A 23,198-nucleotide genomic window follows, 5' to 3' on the forward strand; every position below is an offset into this window, starting at 1 on the left:
AAAAGAGAAAAGCCTCTATTAACTGAAGCCAGTACCAAATTTTCACAAGTTCTACTTGTGAGTTATGTAAAGTAGAATTTAGCGCTAAATACACGAGGCTCGTACCTATCAGACACAGAAAGCACTTGCTAAACAAAATGTTCATTACATGCATTCCTAAATCAAACTGAATAACGAACATCAGGAAAATATGTACATGTAACCAGGAATATTTCGATTTTTCTATTTTCAAAAGACATGCACATCTTCTGTACAACAAGTCATTAACCGCAAAAATCATAAAATATACTTTCATATTCATGTTATGAAACATGCAATACAATCACGAGTTTTACGTGATAGCATCCAAAAAAATGTTTGAATTACAACACTTTTGCTCATGTATTACATGTATTGTGCTATTTAATATCACTCCTTCTTAAATGACACATAATGCACTGGCCCTGAGTACAGATGTAGATAGATTATATGTGACTACACTGGAAGGAAGAAATTACGATGGAGATACCTGTGTTGAATTAATTGGTGACTTGTGGTTGGTGGCTTAAACAATAGAGCACTGAAAGATAATATTGGGTACCTGGTTCTGGCCATTAGTCTAGTACAGCTGTTAACAAGTGGGTGGGGGGGGGGGGGAGCAGGAGAGATAGGAAGGCATCCAGGAGGATTTTTACCAATAAATCAGCGCATGCTTAAATCAACCTGAACTGTGAAAATAAAGATGTCAGTATACTAATAGTTAGGAAGTGATCTGAAGGGTGGAGAATGAATCCTTTTGCAGGCCAAGTCAAAACGTAAATAATGAGAGAAAAAAGGTTAAAGAAAAATCAAGAAAGTTCTGTATAAACTTAAAAATCTGAACCTGAGTTTAAGATTTATGAGCTTAGTTTAATTCATAAGAGACAAGCAAAAGAAGTGATGGTATGTTGAACCAACATTCTAAAAACTAACTTGCATTCATATCTGGTCATCACAAATGTACAGTACTTTCCATAAAGAGGTCCACTACCCTCAATATGTAAAGGGGAACTTCCTCAAATATTTGATATTACATTTACTTCAGAATGTGATCAAACAAAATTTGAACAGAATATCACAGAAAGAAATGTTCATCCTCCCCAACAAACCTAACTGAATGCAGCAGTCTGCAAAAGAAAAATAAACTTTTATATTCTCTGAGCTCTGAAATATTTAATGATACCTTTTGTTATTCCCAGAAACAATTTCAGGGTGCACTTTTCTCATCACTGATACCAAACTGATGCTTACTTTTTGTTTGGAGTATGTTACTTAATTTCTTCTTTAAAGTGCATTTTTTCAAGTTGACTTCTTAATTCTTGGGTAAAGCTTTTCGCATTAATTCCGAAGCAAGGAATGTGTATTTCATTAGCTTTTACTATGTCAGTCACCTGTATACGTTGGAAAAGAAAGTCATTACCTCAAGGCCTCATTGGGATCTAGTTAAGAAAAAGCAAAGATTTTCTCTTTCATGTAATAAATTAGTGTGCTTGGATTACATGGACTGTGAAATCGAGTGTAAAATATCAGAATCTGCTGAATGAAAGAAACGTTAAGAGTTTCATTGTTCAAGTAATTAGAATTGCAGAGATTTTGTAATTATTAAAGACTTTCTATAATGAATACATAATTTATAGCGGGGCTAAAGCACTTAATGACCATTCTGGCTGTCATCCTAAAGTATTACCACACGAGAAGATGCTACTTTTAATCCGAATTCATTCAGCATTTCAAACAACCAAATCAACGTCTCTGTTTATGCAAATGACAGATGAGAGCTCCTTTGATCACCTTCCCCTGAAGCCTTTGTTTAGAAGAGTAACATTTGAGAAACACTGTTAGAATTATTGCATTTGCTTATTGGTAGCTTTTCGACTCAGTAAAGGAAATAAAGGTCGTTATTCACAGAAACAGACGGAGTATTCTTACCGTTGTTTAATAAAACGGATATCAATGACAAAACGAAGGTACATATGATCAGAGGGTGACGTTTATATCTTCAGTCTTAAAAGGCACATTTTTAGCCATAGCATGTAAATCTATTTTTTTTTAAAATCAGAGAACCCTGTTTAATAATGCATGAAAGCCAATGCAAGTGCGCGGTCGCATGTGATAGCTGGTGAGACACAGAAAGGATGTCTAGTCTTTTGTTAATTACTTCATCTGTTATGTGTTCTGGAATGGAGTCGAGGGAGAGCCTCGCACGTTAGACTGGCCGCTCTAATTTAAACTCTTCAATTTTATAAAAAGGCACTGCGTACTGCAGGGCGCATACTCGCGCATACTAGTAATTATATAAGGAAATTTCCACTGCGCACAGACGAGATACCGACGTTCGGATAATCAACATATCACTAGTGATTAATATTGTATTCCCAATGTATGTAGCATAGTGCACTTCAGTAAACATAGTTACGATTAACGCTATTGTGATTTCATTATTTGTTTAATCCATGATCCTAAAATTTCAACATTATATGTAAACTGTATTTTCAGTATTTATCTCACTTTAGCTCAGAAATAACGTGGCCCACGAACCTCCTTCTTACGGCGACGAAATTGTCAAAGTATATGTCCGATGCCACCTTATCATGGTTTAGATATATTCACAGATTTTTAAATATTTCCATCCATCTCAATTCAGTTCAACAAAATTATAAAAAAAGAATCCAAAATAATACAACTTATCATATATATATGAGGAAGTCCCATATCACAGCGATTGTTATCTTCACTCGTTTGATGTATTTAGCTTCACTGGCGGAGAGATTAACTTTACTATCACTGCATCCATTCATAAACACAAAACAGAAACGTTGTCTAAAAGTATAAACCGTGTTCTTGCATAGGACAATATGCAAGAATATATGCGTATCTTCCTCATATATATATATATATATATATATATATATATATATATATATATATATATATATCTAAAAAGAAAGATGATGAGACTTACCAAACAAAAGCGCTGGCAGGTCGATACACACACAAACAAACACAAATATACACACAAAATTCAAGCTTTCGCAACAAACTGTTGCCTCATCAGGAAAGAGGGAAGGAGAGGGAAAGACGAAAGGATGTGGGTTTTAAGGGAGAGGGTAAGGAGTCATTCCAATCCCGGAAGCGGAAAGACTTACCTTAGGGGGAAAAAAGGACAGGTATACACTCGCACACACACACATATCCATCCACACATACAGACACAAGCAGACATGTCTGCTTGTGTCTGTATGTGTGGATGGATATGTGTGTGTGTGCGAGTGTATACCTGTCCTTTTTTCCCCCTAAGGTAAGTCTTTCCGCTTCCGGGATTGGAATGACTCCTTACCCTCTCCCTTAAAACCCACATCCTTTCGTCTTTCCCTCTCCTTCCCTCTTTCCTGATGAGGCAACAGTTTGTTGCGAAAGCTTGAATTTTGTGTGTATATTTGTGTTTGTTTGTGTGTGTATCGACCTGCCAGCGCTTTTGTTTGGTAAGTCTCATCATCTTTCTTTTTAGATATATTTTTTCCACATGGAATGTTTCCCTCTGTTATATATATATATATATATATATATATATATATATATATATATATATATATATATATATATATATATTTACAAGTCAGATCCAATTAAAGCGCAGCCTTATTGTCCCAAAGTTATCTGTAAATCAATGACTTACTTCTAAAAGAAGTATAGCAAAGTAAATATGTCCTATGCAAGAACACGGTTTATGCTTTTAGACAACGTTTCTGTTTTGTGTTTATGAATGGATGCAATGGTAGTAAAGTTAATCTCTCCGCCAGTCAAGCTAAATACATCAAACGAGTGAAGATAACAATCGCTGTGATATGGGACTTTCTCACCATGCACTCTTGCTATATTTCTAGTCACCACAGCATCGTATGTAGCGTTCATCGCACTGCCATTGAAAACTTTACTGTCAAGAAACCACATTCCTAATTCGAATTGCAAGGTCAGCAATTTCCGCATCAGAGTAAATAATAACCTGTATCGTCCATACATTTTTATTAAGATGCCAATGGATATTCACAGAGAACTTAACTATTAAATAATTTATGATGAACTGTTTCTCGCTGAAAGGTGCTATGACTCACAAAATCGATCATTTGTAATTATTATTATTATTATTAGTACGAAATCATTACCAACGTGCCAGTGATAATAATGAGTGATAGAAAAGGGCATTGCACCACCTCTCACCTCGATGCATGCATTATTTTCGTTGAGTAGGCTATCGTAAAGCCGTTGCCCACAGCTGTTGTAACTAGTTATTGATAACTTGGTTACTGGCATTGGGGTAGAGGTCACGTTTGAACCGGTCCTACACATGTTCTAACAGGGACAGATCAGGAGACCTTGCAGGCTGAGCCTCGATTTATCATGGAATTCAACTGACGACATTCTTCAGTAGTCAATGTTTGATGGTTATGGCAACTCAGATGCAGCTGTTTGTGTTGTGGGGTTAATGGTAGCCTACGCATGAGGCGATGATTCTGAAGTCTGACCAATGCTGTGAGGTGACACAGAATGTTGCACTGATGACAAAGGGTTTAAATGTGCGTGGTGCACAATACAGCGATCCTCCATTCTAGTGGTCAGATGTGGTCGACTGGAATCTTGATGACAGGTGTGTAAGCATTCACGTTCCCATGGCCACTGCCACATCTGAATGCCCCTCAACCCTGGATATTGCCAGGTTCCAACAGCTGGGCAAATGGAGACCTAAAAAGAGATCCGTTTCAAATTTATAATACTCTTCAAGCTACATACATAATCTGCCAGGCCTGGTAACAATTCTGAACATGGATAACATTAACGCACTGTGGTGCCCATTGTACCTGTCATGGAGAATTTCAAACTCTAATTAGTTACATACCGGCCGATAGTATGTACATGTACATAGTTACATTGTCATCCGACCATGTCTTCTAGGTGCTTCAAGTTTTTTTGCCAAGCAGTGTGTTTATAGGCCTTTCCTAATTACTCGCACATAACTACACACTGGATGAAAGTGATGACCCTTGCAGGTGAAGAGCGGAAGCCCCAATACTTGTTGCTCCATTAACTCGATTGCGTTGCGAATAGTATGTGGTGTCCTGTCTCATTAGTATCGCCTACTTTCAAAAGCCTGAATGACCACCTTCAACAGCGCGGATTGCTGCAGGACGGGCAGGAAGAGAGTTAATGAGGATCTGGAAGGTAGCAAGAGAGATTTGGAGCCATACCAACTCTATTGTCGTGGCCAGCTGTGCTAAGTTTCTCAGTTGGAGTTCCATGCCGCGGCCAGCCCGATCTAGGTGGTCTCACATCTCGATTGGGCTGTCCGTGCCATGTTCCCTCAACTGAGAAACTTAATCGGGTTTACATCCAGGGAGCTCGGCGGCCAGGGTAGTATGGTAAACCCACCCAGGTGCACTTCAAAACAAGCGCATTGACTGCGAGCTGTCTGACATTGTCCTGCTAGTCCTGTTAGTAGATCACTTCATGCCGAGGAAAAACAAATTGTATTTAGGAGTGAACATGGCCCTAAGAATAGAAGCAAACTTGTGCTACTCCATTGTGCATTCCAGAGTGACGAGATCACACAGGGAATGCCCCTAGAAATATTCCCCAGCAAATTACGCTCCATCCTCCGGCCTGCAGCCTTCCGACAATTGTAGCAGGATGTTTGCTGTCAGACCATTCATGCCGAAGGAGCATAAAAACCGATTATCTGAAAAGGTCACCTGTCGCCACTCAGTGAATGTCCAGTTGTAGTAGTGACGTAAGAAGTCAGGCCTTCGTCGCCGATGAGCAGCAGTCGGCATGAGTACGTGAACCAGGCGCCTCCTGCGGAGGCCCAAAAGCATCCACGTTTCATTCAACGCTCGTTTAAGAGACTCAGTTGGTAGCCCCTTGGTTGATCTGTATGGTCAGTCACTCAATAGTTCCACATCTATTCAGTGGTACACATCCGTACAGCTGGCTTTCACCTGTCATCTATGGCCCGTGGTGCGGCAGAACTGCCTTGGCGCAGTTTTGGGATAGCCCCATTTTGCCATGCTTGGTATTTAACCACGGTGGCACTCAAACAGTTCACTAACTTAGCTGTCTGAATGTTTCTCGACGTATTCCCATGCGTTTCTACGAGAAAACTGTACCCCAGTTGTGTTTCATTAATATTAGTGACATACATCAGGTACGAGTGCACATCGCGTACACAAAATGAGGAGGAATCTTTAAGGTGTGTTGCGAAAACTAGTGGTCTATTGACAGTTCCTTGGGGTACAAAAAATTTTACTCCCACCTTATTTTAAGGAGCCAGTGATTGACATTTCTAAAATGCAAAGTGAGTAAAATAAAACTGGCGTGGGTAATATTTGCACCTTAAGATAGGTAATCCGCCTTACATTATCTCCAGCTAGAATGGATGGTGTAAGCTGGTTGTCCTATCTTAAGGGGCATGAAATATTTTCCAGACAACTTTTATTTTGCCCACCCTGCATTTTTGAGAAATCATTATTTGAGCAATAGCTTTATGTCATTGTATTACAAACCACTAGCTTCAGTCGCGTATAAAATGACATCAATTAAAGAACAGGTGCGAGGTAATGAAAACTGCTTGAAAACAACATGATGTAGGAAAGCAACGAACTAATACATGAGGTAACAAGGTAATGGGGAGGAGCAGATGGACTGCGCGACGTGACGTTCATCTGTTGGACAGCTGTGGGTTGTTCTGTACGACGATTTGCGATACTGAAAATCCACCCTAAACCGGATGTGTAATCTCCGATATATTATAGCCCAGGCGTCTAGCACCGATTATCATCTCAAGTCCAATATCGGTTACCTCGCAGCGTGCTACCATGTTAACTAGACACCTATCTACAGTAGACTCTCAGATATTATGTGCCACACGCCTTAACTAGTTGCAACATTAGTGCGTCATAGACAGCACTTGACTTCAGACCACACATTTATATTATGTGTGGTACGGTAATAATTAAATATTTGAAAGTATAGGCCGTAATACCGTTTCCGGTTCAATGCACCGTCTTTCTTAACTGCACTGGGTTGCCATATCGACAGTAGAATCATGGTCTAAGTGTGGTGAGAGGAAGGGGGAGGGGGTTTTGACCACTTTTGGAGACTAAGAGAACAGCTGTAAGACTTAATCACACGCATCACTGCTCAAATCGTTCAGACTCTCAATCTAGTATACTTTCACCTTCGGACATAAGATTGGTTCAGCATGCAGAAATAAAAGCCGAAAGTAAAGCCGCATTAAAGTAAATGCTGGAAGCTGGCAACATGGTGCAGCATCAGGTCAAACTGGGGTCGTATGACGTAAGCTGTCGTTAGCCTTTCTGACTGGTTCGATGTATATAGTGGAAGCATTTCATTCTCTGTCTTTCCCTACAGTTTTTATCCTCTACATCTCCCTCTAGTGTCGGAAGATGTTCTACAATCCTGTCCCTTATTCATGACTGTCTTTTCCACATGTTACTCTCCTGCGATTCTTCAGAGAAACTCATTTCCTGTCTTACTAGTCCTTGGTATCGTTCTACAGCGCAGCGCCTCAAACGCGTCGATTCTCTTTTTTTTTCGATAAAACGCTGCACAAAGTACTTTCTAACAAATTTCTTTCTCAGATTGAGGCCGATCGTTTGGTAACAGAGGAACTCTCTTTTTCAGGAATGTCCTCCCTGCCTATACTAGTTTCCTCTTAATGTCATCCTTGCTTCGTCCGTCATGTGCTAGTTGCTTCCAAGGTACAAGTATCTCGCTATTCTTCTTTCTTGCCACTCCTCATTAATTTATTTTTCCTTCGGTGTACTGTCAATGAATTTTAATGCCACCCCTGTACCTTTCTTTTATTTCTGTCATTGTTTTCTCAACGTATAAACTGTGTCCAAGGATGCACTGGTCAATATTCAAGGGCATGACAGAAATGAGCATTTAAAGTAAGAAATTTCAAATGGACATACGTCCTATTCCATATTGTTTTCGGGATAGAAAAAATTTGTGATAAGGTCTTATGGGACCAAACTGCTGAGGTCGTCGGTCCATAAGCTTACACACTACATAATATAACTTAAACTAACTTACGCTAAGGACAATACACACACCAACGCCCTAGGGAGGACTGGAACCTCCAATGGGGGAGCTGCGGGAACCTGACAAGGCACCTAGACCGATCGGCTACCCCGCGCGGCTTCCGAGATAGAACACGTTTAATGTTCATTGTTATTTATTTTTTATAATGTTCACTACATTGCCATGTTTACACGTGCAGATATGTACAACATTTAGTAAACATTATAACATTTTCAATACAAAATATGTGCAGAAAACTTTAGTTAACACTTAATGATCAGAAATTCGATGTGTCGGGCGCAAACATGCACCATATCTGCATATTCTTCATCACCGTAGATGAGTGACTTTTTAATCAGTGTGTGTTTACAAGCATAGTTAACTGATGCCTTTCACTGATACACTGTCATTCCCTCGCTGTACTTCACTCGCAACACAGTGTTGACAACTGGGCATTTAACGGGAAACAGCCGTACATAAATTATAACATGATTAGTGAACATAGTCATGGTCGCATATAAGCTGTTAATTTTTATTTACAGATGACCAGTTTAGACCTTATAAAGAGGTCATCATGAGATCAACATTCCTTGATGACAGTAGGAATCGCTGGCGTGGAGCAAGCGCTTCCGTACTTGAGTGGAGAATACTGTTGATCACAGTCGGGAATGTTCTACGTCAGCGATTCCTATTGTCATCAAAGAACGTCGAACCGATGACGATCTCTTTAGAAGGTCGAAACCGGTCATCTAAAAATAAAAATTAACACCTTATATGCAACCACGATTGTGTTTACTAAACCTACATTTCATCTACCGATTTCCGTTCCATTCGGATATTTACTTTGAGGTGAGGCTGTAACAACAACAACGCTGTACTATTGTACATATAATAATTTTTTCTTCTGATTTTCGATAAATTAGTGTAATCGATGTTCTGATTTCATTTCTTTTTTGTTTCATGCCATTATGTTAAAGAAACTGTAAACAATTTTCGATATGAATATTAATGTTTATGTCAAATTTCAAGCAATATTATAACAGAATTGAAATGTAAGAAACGTTGAAACTATTGTAAGATGTCAAAGTTGTAATTGTGCGTCTGGTCCATACGTAGGCAATGTATTAGGATATGTAGAATGCAAAACCTCTGGTGAATACCCTGTCTGTAGGGGAGCGGTAAAAGGTGGATGGCAGGCGAGCGCGGGAAAATGCACACGGGCACTGCACGGCATAACGGGCTCAGCAGTAGTAGTCGGAGTTGGGCATTGATCTGAGAAACACGTTCCGGATCGAGGAGGCTCTCCTGGAAAACTTGATTTCGTTGAGCCTCGGATGTGCCGTTTCCGACGCCTATACAGCATGGCAAAATTCCATAGGCACTAAATGGAAAAGTATTGCGACGCTAAGAAGAAGCAAAGTGCCGATACATCAAGAGCCATTGCTGTGATTGTATGTGTGCTCTGTGCCTCGCCATCTCGCCGCCTGACAACCGCCTCCTCGATACGAACAGGTTGAAACTTTTAGTACTGTATTCGTGTGGACCAGTGTTACTTTTGTTCCATACTGTTCAATAACAACTTAAATTTTACCAGAACTGTCCTATCATTTAATTATCCTCACAACTAACCTAGATAGGGTCCTTTCCACATGTTGTGCAATCCGAGTGTCCCGAAATGAAGAATTAAAGTTTATGTTAATAATAATCACCTGCAGACCTAGCTATGTTAGAATGATGTTTAAAGAACTTTGTTGTTAATGAATATATAAGTAAATACCAAAGGTCTGACAAAGTTGGAAGATAATTTTGAAATTGAATTAGTAATGAAGTGTAATTAATTTGAGACAAAAATAATGGTAGTTAAATGAGCAGTAAATAAGACAAAAAGAGTAGTATCTCATATATTGGAAATCTTGAGTGCTTAATGATTTCAATAATCAAAATTTTCAATACAGTGATCATAACAGTTTCAGGGTCCCCCCCCCTTTTTCTTTTCTATTCATTTGAATTCAGAAGTGTACTGAACTGATTGACCAGCAAAGTTGAAGTCAATATAAAACCAAAATTTATCAGTGTTTTACCTTTTTCAAAATTTACATTGTATGTGTGTTTCGAAAGTGCTATTTCTAGGGTAACCTATGCCCGATTTTAATCCGGTCAATAGACAGTACGAAGTTTTGTAGTAAACATTATAGTGTAATGTTGTGTATTTATGGCTTGTCCATATTAGTACAGAAAGTGAAATTATTAGTTCAGTAGATTTTCTGGTTCTAAAATTTACCATGTTATGCAGTGTTATTACGTATTGTTTTGTATGAACGTACATCAACTTGTACAGGGAAGAAACTCAGTTAATGCCTAATTAGGCTGGCGACCGTATTATTAACAATTGTGTAGCATCTGCTGTGTTGTTCCTCGTACGTCCTAACGTGTGGTTGCACTCCGGAATTGCTCGACGTATCATTGTTATTACTGAGTGGGTGTAAGTCTGATTTTGCCTCCATTTAGGTACACGCGGTCAGTATCTATACAAAATTCCTTACTCTTAAGGTGAAGCCCGTCAACTTCCATAGTACAGGCTTTAACGAGTATCGTGCGCCCGAGCGAAGTGTTACAAGGCTTTTCTTGTCATTCCTTCTTGTTTGCCTTAGAGAGTATATAATCGCTTCTCTCTGCTCTTATGTCATTTCAGTTCACTTTATACATGGCAGAAATGAAAAAACCAACACAGGTTAACATGCAACAGGTAGTTTTGGGGTAATGTGTTTTGGCTTGGGGCTATCATTAGTGGTGCAAGCTACACGTACTTTCAGTATTCCTGATCTGATCACACAGCTGCTTTGTTTGTACATGGAAAAACGTGCTCGTAGATTTATACGAATTATTTCTCTGTTCTCTATATCTTTGAAGAGCTGACTATCTGAAGATATGCCGATATAAAAACTTATATGCGGTGACTATTCTGTAAAAGAGTTAAATTTTACTACCATTTTCTTCAGTCACTGTAAAGCGACAGTGGCTATTTCTTTAGCTTAAAGGGGTAATTTAATGACAGCACACGTACCAGCAGAAACAAGTGTAACAATTGAAATAGTAGAAAACAAGTCTCGTTAATGAAGTCAGGGATATTAATGGATGATTTATTGAAAAGCCGATGTTTTACATTCTGTTGTGGGTTGGCAGGAGAGCCAACACCGGGATACAAGAGGAAGCCGAAAGGCACGCGTTTTAGCTCACGCAGGCTGGCGTGAGGTCTGGAACAGGACAAGGAAATTAGAATTTAGAAAGACGGACGTAGATGGTGGAATACTTAACTTCAATCCGTTAATGAAGAACGCCGGTCTTGACGGTACATTATTACAGTATCAATAGTAACTGGTAATGGCGCCTTGCTAGGTCGTAGCAAATGACGTAGCTGAAGGCTATGCTAACTATCGTCTCGGCAAATGAGAGCGTATTTTGTCAGTGAACCAACGCTAGAAAAGGTTGTACAACTGGGGCGAGTGCTAGGAAGTCTCTCTAGACCTGCCGTGTGTCGGCGCTCGGTCTGCAATCATTGATAGTGGCGACACGCGGGTCCGACGTATACTAACGGACCGCGGCCGATTTAAAGGCTACCACCTAGCAAGTGTGGTGTCTGGCGGTGACACCACACATTCAGTTACAACTTTCTTTCTAAATTTAGCATGCAGTTGATCAGAATATCGTGGTAAATGTGTTACGATTTTATTTTCTCTCATGCCACTAAACTTGTATGTGTGTAACAGTTTACTGTAATTATCTTCCTTGGACTGTGGTAATATGGAAGTGTTGTGACCTGATTTTACAGTTTCGTAATTCAACCAGTAAACACGGAATATCACTTAGTTTTCTGTCAGTCTGTTTGTCTGTCTAAATTTTCAAAACCCTTTTACTCACGATCGAGTCGACGTATCAAGTTGAAATTTATGTCATGTATTCAGACTATTTATGTCACATTACTGATATTTGTACACTCACTCATTAAAAACTTGTGGGCACTTCCCCCTATCGTAGAATCAGGAGATTTTTCATCTTGTTGAAATTTATGTCATACATTTAGACTGTTTATGTCATTTATTGGTATTTGTACCCTCACTCCTTAAAAACTTATGGGCACTTCCCCCTGTCGTAGTATCATGAAATTTTTCACGTACATGTTTCTGTGTCGTTACGTTACAAAAACTGCTAAAAGTGTCACAATCTGCCCACTTTTATGCTACTAGAAGTGTCGTCCGCCATAAATCGTTCATTGACTTTCGGGCTATACGAGTAGATGTAAACGCATACGTGCATATTCATGGACTCTTTATGGTGAACAGCATTACAAAATGACAGCGCGAAATCTCAGAGTCAGTGATATAAAACATGGTGAAACTGTTGGCGATGTGATGGAGCCAGAGGAATTCAGGTCCTACATCTACTATAAATGCTGATGCCAGTTAGTTGCATTATAGACTATGCTGTGAGGACTACGATAATTCATTGACACGAAAGAACTTGCGTTATGTACTATGTTGTGAGCACTGCTATTATTAATTAAAACGAAAAACGTCAGTCAGGCATCTTTCAAAAACTATTGGTTTTTCCAGTAAGCATCGGCTAGTTCTTCCACCCGCATGTGAGATGGGAGAGTGCTTAGGTTTCCATTTGCAGTGTTAATAACTAACTGAATTAGCAATAACCCCAAAGATGTGAGGTATCAGATAGCTTAAAGGTACTTCATGTACTAACAGTGCAAGAAGAATGGTATCTGTGAAGCGGAAAATCGCTCATGATTCTGACTAGACATCAGTCACACAGAAACTGTGGTTTTGTAGCAAAGAATCATTTTTGACCAAAGACTTTAACGTCAATGAAATTAAATAACAGATTCGAAGGCAAAAGAAGATGGATTATGGGATGTAGGAACGCAATTTGACTGTTTTAAAAATTTGTAATATCATAATGACAGTGAGACAGAACTATATAAACAGTGAAACGCGTAGGAGAAGAAGTTAAAAGTTTTGTGGCTGACGCAGACTTACAAATATTTTCATATAAATTCTGAGACAATGAAGTTTTTAGAACGACTTCAGTGTTTAATGGAAGGCGTTGAAAGGTGCTCCATTCCTTATTTACGTTGAGGGTCACTAGTCGAACATGTGACCACGACGTTTTAGAGTTTTACCTTTCTTCTCCTTCTGTTTTTGTTTTTTAGTCGTAAGCATATCTAGAGGTTCAGTGCTGCCCTTTAATACCTTATCCTGTGTTAATTTTCTACTACCTATCTAAGACACTCAACTTCCTAGATAGACTGTTGTGCATAATGTAAGCTTTGTCTGTGATTATTGGACTGTGTTTTTCCTCAGTACCTCTCCCTGCGCCAAGTCAACTGACTCTCTGTGCGTTATCAGACGCCCAGTCACCTATTCCCTTCTCTTGGAAAAGGTTTCCCGTTAGCTTCCTTCCTCTCTCTTCAACCCTCCGCAAATTTAGAAAGCTTCATTTACGGTCACCCTGCCTACACCGGTCTCCCACGTAGTCTCCCCCACTACGGTACTTTCCCGGTGGCGGTGAGAGGCTCACGGCCCGCTATATAACCCGGCACCGCTGCTTGGGGGGCACACTCGACAGCGACGAGCACGACAAGCAGCAACATGAACCAACTGGTGAGTCACAGACTACTGCTACTGCACCAGCACTCGCCAGATATTATCACAAAGCAGCCTTCCTCTTGTTGTTTGGTGATTGCAGCTTCTTATTAAAGCCCATTCCAAGTTCAAAGTCTTCCTACACAAACCAGGATGCTTGCATAATATACTACACACTGTTTTTCCTAAAATCATAATACCTTGATCCAAAAGGCTACTGGCTACCTAAAGTTTCTATCAGCATGTACTTTTAAGAGACCACCGATATTTATGGACGGCAGTTACAAAACTTTAACACAAAAAGGAATTAAAGACATCAACTGCCATTGGACCCTGAATTATATCACTGGTGCAAGTTGAAAACTTGTGCTGCAGTGGGATTCGAACCTGGGTCTTCTGCACACAAGGCAGATGCGATGACGACTATGCCATCTGGGCACAGTGGTCCTCACAACCGCTACCCTAAGAACAGCTAACCTAACACGTCTCCTGCGAGACCCAAATTCTAACTTTGAGTTCGAGCTTGGTATGCATCTGCACTGGAAGGATCATTGGCCATAGCTTTCGCGTGTGTGTGTGTGTGTGTGTGTGTGTGTGTGTGTGTGTGTGAAAGAATAGACACCATTATGATCCTGCACCCACTATGTATCATGATACAAAGGAATTAAGGACACTAGTTGTCAGTGGTCATTGATTTGTATCAATGGGGCAGGTCGAAAATTTTTGCTGGACTGGGATTGGAAACTGGGTCTCCTGCTTGTGATGCAGATGCGCTGACCACTATGTCATCCAGGCACAGTGGTCACCGCAACACCACAGACTACCCTAGCATGCCTCCCATCAGACTTTGATACCCCGCCGGCCGGTGCGGCCGAGTGGTTCTAGGCGCTTCAGTCTGGAACCGCGCGACCGCTACGGTCGCAGGTTCGAATCCTGCCTCGGACATGGATGTGTGTGATGTCCTTAGGTTAGTTATGTTTAAGTAGTTCTAAGTTATAGGGGACTGATGACCTCAGATGTTAAGTCCCATAGTGCTCAGAGCAATTTGAACCATTTGATAGCCCAAAGTTTGATTGTGTCCAGTGTGAAAAGTGTTATGCGCTATCAGGCAGCGTAAGGTGGCTTGCAGAGTATACATGTAGATGCAGATGTACATGCAGAATAAGCTACAGCATTTCTGTGAATCGAAACCGCCCCCTAGGACAACTTCCCATGATGATTGGCCTTGACAGCCTGACAGATTTTGGTAGTACTCTCCTATGGCAATTTGGCCCTTATGCACTTAATCTGGTAGGATCACACCATGTCATTCCCCAAAAAACCACTCATCATCACTTTGCCCTACGATGGCAGGGCTTTTACCTTTTTCAGGAGTGTTGTACACATATGTTTTAACCATTGGCTTTCCTCTGTAGTCTCTGGGTTACACGGATATGCACAACCCTTGTCCTTAGTTTTCACTTCGCTGAAAAATGAAACACATGTGGATCTGGCCTGACAACAATGTAATGTTTACACTGTTGCCTCAGAACAGTGAGATTTTTGTATGTGGGACCCAGGAGGTGGCGAAATTAGTCATATCTGATTCATGAGTGATTTTCACATTTTTCACTATTGTCTCCATTCTGATACAGAAGTCTTCAAACAGCCTGTTCTCCACTTCTTTTTACAATTTCCACTCCTTCGTTAATTGATGGCCTACCAATTCCACATTCGTTATCCTGTCTTGTACAACCACACTGGAAGCAGCACAGCCACCTAACCATTGTATTGTGTGATAGTGTACTGTTGACACATACATCCAAGAATTCAACATAGATGGATGCAAATGCAGAATACAAATTACTGCATTTTTCTCCATTATGTAACTGGCATGTGTCAATTTATTTTGGCTGCTCTATCAATGTGCTATGGTATTGAGACAGGTGGGTTTCAGTATGTGCTAGAATCTTAAGTCTATTAAACTATGACATCATTACTCTAGAAGTGTGTGGTAAATATTACTAAATGTTTGTTGCTCTTTACAGACCGCAACCATTTTCCTGGCAGTGCTGGGCATGAGCTCTGCAGGCCTGCTTCATGGACTTGGACCCCTGCATGGCCCAATTCTGCCTGGACCAGGACCTCTGCCTGGACCTGGCCCACTGCCTGGACCTGGACCTCTTCTTGGACCAGGCCCCCTGAGGCTAGGACCTGGACCCCTGCCAGCCTATGCACCTGTGCATGGTTATGCCCCCCTGCATCTGGGCCCTGGCCCCTTGCCTGGACCAGGCCCCTTGCCTGGACCAGGCCCCTTGCCTGGACCAGGCCCTCTGCCTGGACTGGGACACCTGAGGTTGGGCCCTGGACCCCTCCCAGGCCCACTGCCTGGTCCTTACCCTGGTCCTCTGGGTCATGGACCTGCTCCTCTGTGGCATTAAGTTACAGTTAAAGGGACTTGTTTCTGTCCCCAAATTATTCAATTCCTCTTTCCTTTATGAAGTACCAAAACTGTTTGTAAAAAGTATTCCTGTCTTCTGTTAAAGTAAATGTGTTGTATTACTTTCATTGTGAGTAATATTGTGGAAAAAATAAAATGTTTGTTAACTGCATGTAATCTATATTTATTTTATGCTTTTACGTGAACACATGATTTAATCACACTAAAAGAAAACACTTCTCCATTATAATTTGGTGTAGCATACCAACACAAGTATTGTTTTATGTTAGTTATGTTTCCATATTCTAATTCTATCTATACCCTTGACTGTTTCTCACAGCTGCAGATATACCACTCATGACGGAAATACCCCAGTTCAGACACCTAAAACTGAGTGAAAGTGATTTTAAAATACAGAGATGTGTTTGTTCTACCAGTTATCATGTCAATTTACTTGTAAAACGTTGAATTTAGTAGTACAATATTTGAAGAGAATCGAATATAAAGAGTAAGGAAGAAAAGGTTGTGAAGAAAGCATACCAGCAGATCCACAGGATTAATATATGAGACATTATTAAGCAAAGTCACATTTCCGAATACAGAAGCTGCTGTGTTGTCTTACTTATTCTCTTATTCATCGTCAAAGTGATAGTGTGGAGTTTCAGTGAAGAGATTAAAACGCAGCCGAATAGAACACCCCATGGTGAAGTTTCTGATATTCGACTGCAGCAGTGGGAACACACCAAAACTTAAGTAGTATGTCTGCTTGTAGCCCTTCTCAGGTTACATTCCTCTGTGTTCTAATCACTTAACTGAACCTCCGCATATGCATTTGCAAGGCATATTGACTGTCCGAGAGAGGTATATGCGTCAATTATCGGGGAGTCTCACAACAAAAATTGTCTTCCTGGAAATGCACATTCTACAAGATTAAATAAATGTCAGTCTCGTAGTTTTAGTGCGCAGCTCGGTAATTTACCTTTCCTCCCCAACGACGTTCAACAATGCCGGCCTAGCTGCGGCGGCTATTCTTTCGTCGAGTTGACTTCCTATCGGAAGAGCTGAATTTTACAATGCAAGTCTTCATTGCATCGGGAGAAGGGAATTAGGACGTAACTCGGTAGTAAACTGAAAAACTTGCGACTCCCACATATTATAACTTTCGCTTAACACAATACTGAGACATCTCGATTACATTCGTCTTTCTCGCACCAGCTCACAAGACCGACAGATAGCGACATCGGTGAAAAAAGAGAAATGAGGTACTGCTCTGTTTGTTCTTCCATTTTTTTGTCAGTGGATACATATCCATATATCCCTATGACAATGTCATACGGAGACGGCCCGAATATTTATTTATATGTGTAGGCCATTTAAAGAACTTAAACAACTGCCCCCTCCCCACTGTATACTGTCGTGATCCTTATCTCTGGATGTCAGTATACAGTGGTGATGCAATGCAGTGTTTGCATCTTTAAAAACTCTTGGCTTGTCAAGGTACTGAGACCTCTATTTGTGGGCAAGTTTACCTCGTTTACTCCCAGAACGTGTCATTACATAATAGATATATCTAATTTTGTTTAATTTACACTTTACACATTATTACTACTATTATTTACAATAAAATTTAAAGGTTGCATCAACAGGCGCATTTGAATTTAAAGTCTGTGGTCTGATTCTTGTAATTTAACCGATGTTATTGCGTCATTGTCCAGCGCATGCACTTGAGTTTGTTAACGCGGCAGTTTAGTTGCGGTGCACATGATTATGCTACAATTTCAATAAAAGTGATCATCCCATTGCTTCAACGTGGCGTGCTGCGGCTTGTGCATAGTGGGACCATCGATACTGTGGCGAGGAGCTTCATCATCTACGGTCCAGGCAGTGTTCCAGTCATAATTCACATGTTTCGATGGTTGAACCCCGCTCACTCTATCAGTATCCCGAAGACATTTGAATGGGCTCAAGGCAAGTCTCCAGTGCCTTTAGTCGTTTCCATATCCTCTCTGAGATAGAACGTCTTGTCGATAACCGAGTCCACCGAAGATATAAACGTCAGTCACTGCTCAGCAATGGCATACGTTTTCTCACGGAAACACACGGAACTACGGGTTTCAGTTCTTCACATTTGCAGTTATTAGTTCACATATGCAGATCTGAAAAACATATTCAGCTTTACATAGTCTTTACATTTCATCGTTGATACGATAACCTAAGTATTTAAATTTTAAAATGTATTGACACTCCGGGTTTGCGTATCTCATACTCCGTATAAGTACATTTTCAGGTTGCGATTACATTTCTTTACTTAAATGTTATACAAAAGTTATAAACACTGTTCAGAAATTATACATGCAAGACATTTAATATTACGTACATTTCTTGTATCACATGACATCTTTCAGTTTTTGCATTATTATTTTTATCACATTTTACTCTCAGGCATTAATCTTTTGAATATTTATTTGTGAGCAGTCTGTATTCGTAGTCTCATATCACATTGACATTACTCAGGTTGTCGTTTTTTCAATTTCATTTTCCAGTATTGACAAAATATTTGCATACAACATTATCACATGATACACATAAGTTTTGCTGGAAGGAGCATTTAGTTTTTACTTCTTTGTTCATCCGAGAGTACTATTGAGTACAACATTTGACAACTATCTATTCGTGTTGATTAACTTACTTTGTGTTTGCTATCTAGTGATACATTCTGACAGTACAGTATTGCATTATACAAGTGTCATGATCGGCTGTAAATAATGTACTTCAATGTCAGTGACTTATACTTCATTTTACTACAGGATAACACTCTTGTGTATTATGTTGTGGACAAATATGTCTCTACGAGAATGAACAAGTGTAAAACAACGCTGAGATACCTTGTGTTCGTGAGAAAATGTATTGTAGTAACTCTTGATTGGTGCTCTCCTCTGTCACATGGACTTATAATGCGTGGTATGACCACTTTGAATCTGGAGCACAAGCCCTAAGTCCAACTTTTTTATACATCTGGCGTACTGTAGCTTTTCCATACATGCATTCACTCTATCACACTCACACATATTTTTATACATGCAATCATTTATTTTTGGTGCGGCCCTTGTGCTTCGGTAGCAGACACCTAACTATTGTGTTCCCTATTTTACACATGACGTGACTCTGCATCGTTCGCTGGAAGAACACTTAAATACTAACTTAAAACTAAGTGCATAGTTGCTCGCTGGCTACTAATGCGTCACGCTTCCACTATTTATATCTTCAATTTCTGTCAGTCCGTAGTTCATTCTTTATTCTCTTTCTTATGATTTTGAAGGGCGCACATGTTGGTACTGCGGTTGTAGTTTTGTCTTACCTTTTTGCAACTGCAAAGAAAAGTGTTGTCTTAGGGGGGCACAATCCTGTCTCTTGTAGTGTACTCAAGACTTAATTTATATTCCTTTATTCTTCTTGTAGATACCTCATTTCGTGTAGGGTGTAAATACACACTTGTATAGATGTGAATAACGTGTACATATTATCATAGTGTGTGCTAGTTTTCTGTACATAGCATTTACTTCGTCCTCTGTATAGCTTAGCTCTTACTAATTCCTTAATCTTAGTTTAGTATTGTAGTGTAGACGTTTTATTTCCTTGCTAGTCAACTCATATTATAAGGTTTTTCTAAACGTAGATTGCTTGACGTTTCTTTGATAAGCTGGGCAGCTATCCGTCGGCTTACACTGTGCTGTGTGCATTCGCAGAGGTTGTCAACCTAAAGGCTAGGTACTGCGCATGCGCAGTTCTGTCCTCACTCCATTTCGCTACTTAACATGAGATGCATCTTAATCGCATGCCAACCGTGTGTTTAAACAGTACAGTGTCAAATTAAAGAATTTCTTGGGCTCGGAGAAGGTAATACACTCCTGGAAATGGAAAAAAGAACACATCGACACCGGTGTGTCAGACCCACCATACTTGCTCCGGACACTGCGAGAGGACTGTACAAGCAATGATCACACGCACGGCACAGCGGACACACCAGGAACCGCGGTGTTGGCCGTCGAATGGCGCTAGCTGCGCAGCATTTGTGCACCGCCGCCAGCAGTGTCAGCCAGTTTGCCGTGGCATACGGAGCTCTATCGCAGTCTTTAACACTAGTAGCATGCCGCGACAGCGTGGACGTGAACCGTATGTGCAGTTGACGGACTTTGAGCGAGGGCGTATAGTGGGCATGCGAGAGGCCGGGTGGACGTACCGCCGAATTGCTCAACACGTGGGGCGTGAGGTCTCCACAGTACATCGATGTTGTCGCCAGTGGTCGGCGGAAGGTGCACGTGCCCGTCGACCTGGGACCGGACCGCAGCGACGCACGGATGCACGCCAAGACCGTAGGATCCTACGCAGTGCCGTAGGGGACCGCACCGCCATTTCCCAGCAAATTAGGGACACTGTTGCTCCTGGGGTATCGGCGAGGACCATTCGCAACCGTCTCCATGAAGCTGGGCTACGGTCCCGCACACCGTTAGGCCGTCTTCCGCTCACGCCCCAACATCGTGCAGCCCGCCTCCAGTGGTGTCGCGACAGGCGTGAATGGAGGGACGAATGGAGACGTGTCGTCTTCAGCGATGAGAGTCGCTTCTACCTTGGTGCCAATGATGGTCGTATGCGTGTTTGGCGCCGTGCAGATGAGCGCCACAATCAGGACTGCATACGACCGAGGCACACAGGGCCAACACCCGGCATCATGGTGTGGGGAGCGATCTCCTACACTGGCCGTACACCACTGGTGATCGTCGAGGGGACACTGAATAGTGCACGGTACATCCAAACCGTCATCGAACCCATCGTTCTACCGTTCCTAGACCGGCAAGGGAACTTGCTGTTCCAACAGGACAATGCACGTCCGCATGTATCCCGTGCCACCCAACGTGCTCTAGAAGGTGTAAGTCAACTACCCTGGCCAGCAAGATCTCCGGATCTGTCCCCCATTGAGCATGTTTGGGACTGGATGAAGCGTCGTCTCACGCGGTCTGCACGTCCAGCACGAACGCTGGTCCAACTGAGGCGCCAGGTGGAAATGGCATGGCAAGCCGTTCCACAGGACTACGTCCAGCATCTCTACGATCGTCTCCATGGGAGAATAGCAGCCTGCATTGCTGCGAAAGGTGGATATACACTGTACTAGTGCCGACATTGTGCATGCTCTGTTGCCTGTGTCTATGTGCCTGTGGTTCTGTCAGTGTGATCATGTGATGTATCTGACCCCAGGAATGTGTCAATAAAGTTTCCCCTTCCTGGGACAATGAATTCACGGTGTTCTTATTTCAATTTCCAGGAGTGTATTTTCTGAGCTACTCTTGCCTGTAAACGTCTAATAAAAATCTTACATAACTAAAACTTATATTCTAATAAGGCATCACACATGACACAGGCAAAATTGAAATCTTTCCTTAATACTAAACATGAGTCGTAATAAGTATATTCAAGTGGGCAGTAGGTCGTCAGTTATATACCCTTTTATACATTCCTCAAAGCCGTGCTTGATCAGTGTCAAATTTTATTTGGTGCTCAAATTCACGTGAATCTTTATGTGGCTATAGCTCTTTATCCTTACCAGTGTTTAAGTATACTAACTTATAGACACCTGGGAGAGTGATTTTTGATATAACAGATGGCCCTGTGAACAACAGCTGCCACTTGCGATTCAACTTACCACACGTCGTCGATTTTGGATGGGTCCTAAGGAGTATTTGCTGTCCGACATGGTACTCTACGGCGCGTCCTAATTTTCTATCATACAATTGTTTTCTGTACTCAGCCTTTTCTTCATTGCTGACCAGTGCCGGGCGTATTTTCTCCTTATGCGATATTTCCTTCCTATGGATCTGGGTACAGGTTTTTCCCAGTCGTCTACTTGTCTTTTGTCAAACAGTAATTCCGTAGGCGTAAAGGCGGCTGAGCTATGTGGGAGATTGTTAACAATTTGGTGGACTGGAGTACCGCATTCGATCGACCTTGTGTGCTTGTGGGGTGTGTAGTCAGGATGAATCTTAAATTTCTTAAATATCCTATGGGACTTGCTTCTAGGTGAAATCTCAATACAAGTATATGTTTAACGTTGTGAGTGATCATGACCTGTCTCCAGCGGTTGTCTGTAAAGTATGAGGCATTGGTCGTCAACAATAATTTCGGCTTGTCGACTGGGTAGATAATCCGTTGTAATGCTTCAGATGATGGAGGTAACAGTCACTGACAGCGCAGCATGTTCTTTGACATACTTGGAGAAAACTTCGTACAGCGCAGCATCATATCGCACAGTTCCTTTTCCTTGTGGATACGGTCAACCCGCGACCAAGGAAACTATCTTCAAGGGTCTTTTAGTAAATATCGGGTATAGTTCAATTAGTTTTGATTCGTTTTTTTGCTTAGCCTTCTGACACACTACACATTTTCGTACTACCTGCAGAACTTTTCGTCTTAAATTTGGATAGTAACAATAAGTGTTTATCTTACTAAGGCATTTGGAGACGCCATAGTGTCTCCAAACATTGTGAGTGTATAATATAAGTGTATATATATAAGGCATCAGCAATTACATTTTGATTACCTTTGATGCACACAATTTCAAAACCAATTTCCTGTCAATAGAAATACCACCTAGCGACCCTCCTGTGTAAGATTTTACAGGTGAGAAGGAAGGACAAAGACTGATGGTCGCAGTACACCTTGGTATTTGTAGATAATAGAGTTCAGCTATCAGACGTCCTTTGGAATTTTTATTGGCAGATCTAGATTTCAGCTAGAAACTAGCCATTATCAATGCACTATCGTTTTTGGTGAATGCATGTAATGCCTGTCGACCGGGCTTTGTCCACAGTTCATTGAATACAAGTATTACATGCATTAACCAAAAATGATAGTTCATTGAGAATGGCTAATTTCCAGCTGAAATCTAGATCTGCCAATAAAAATTCCAAAGGACGACTGATAGCTGAAATCTATTATTTACAATTCAAAATAACGGTCGC

At 41.0% G+C, this 23,198-nt stretch overlaps 1 long non-coding RNA gene across 1 annotated transcript in view; it reads left to right on the forward strand.

Moving 5' to 3' along the window:
- Window positions 1–23,198, forward strand: part of LOC126234731 (uncharacterized) — a 1,127,504-nt gene that overhangs the window by 1,048,094 nt on the left and 56,212 nt on the right. The gene's annotated exons all lie outside the window — the stretch shown is intronic.

Source organism: Schistocerca nitens, chromosome 2, assembly GCF_023898315.1.
Source record: "Schistocerca nitens isolate TAMUIC-IGC-003100 chromosome 2, iqSchNite1.1, whole genome shotgun sequence".
NCBI lineage: Eukaryota > Metazoa > Arthropoda > Insecta > Orthoptera > Acrididae > Schistocerca > Schistocerca nitens.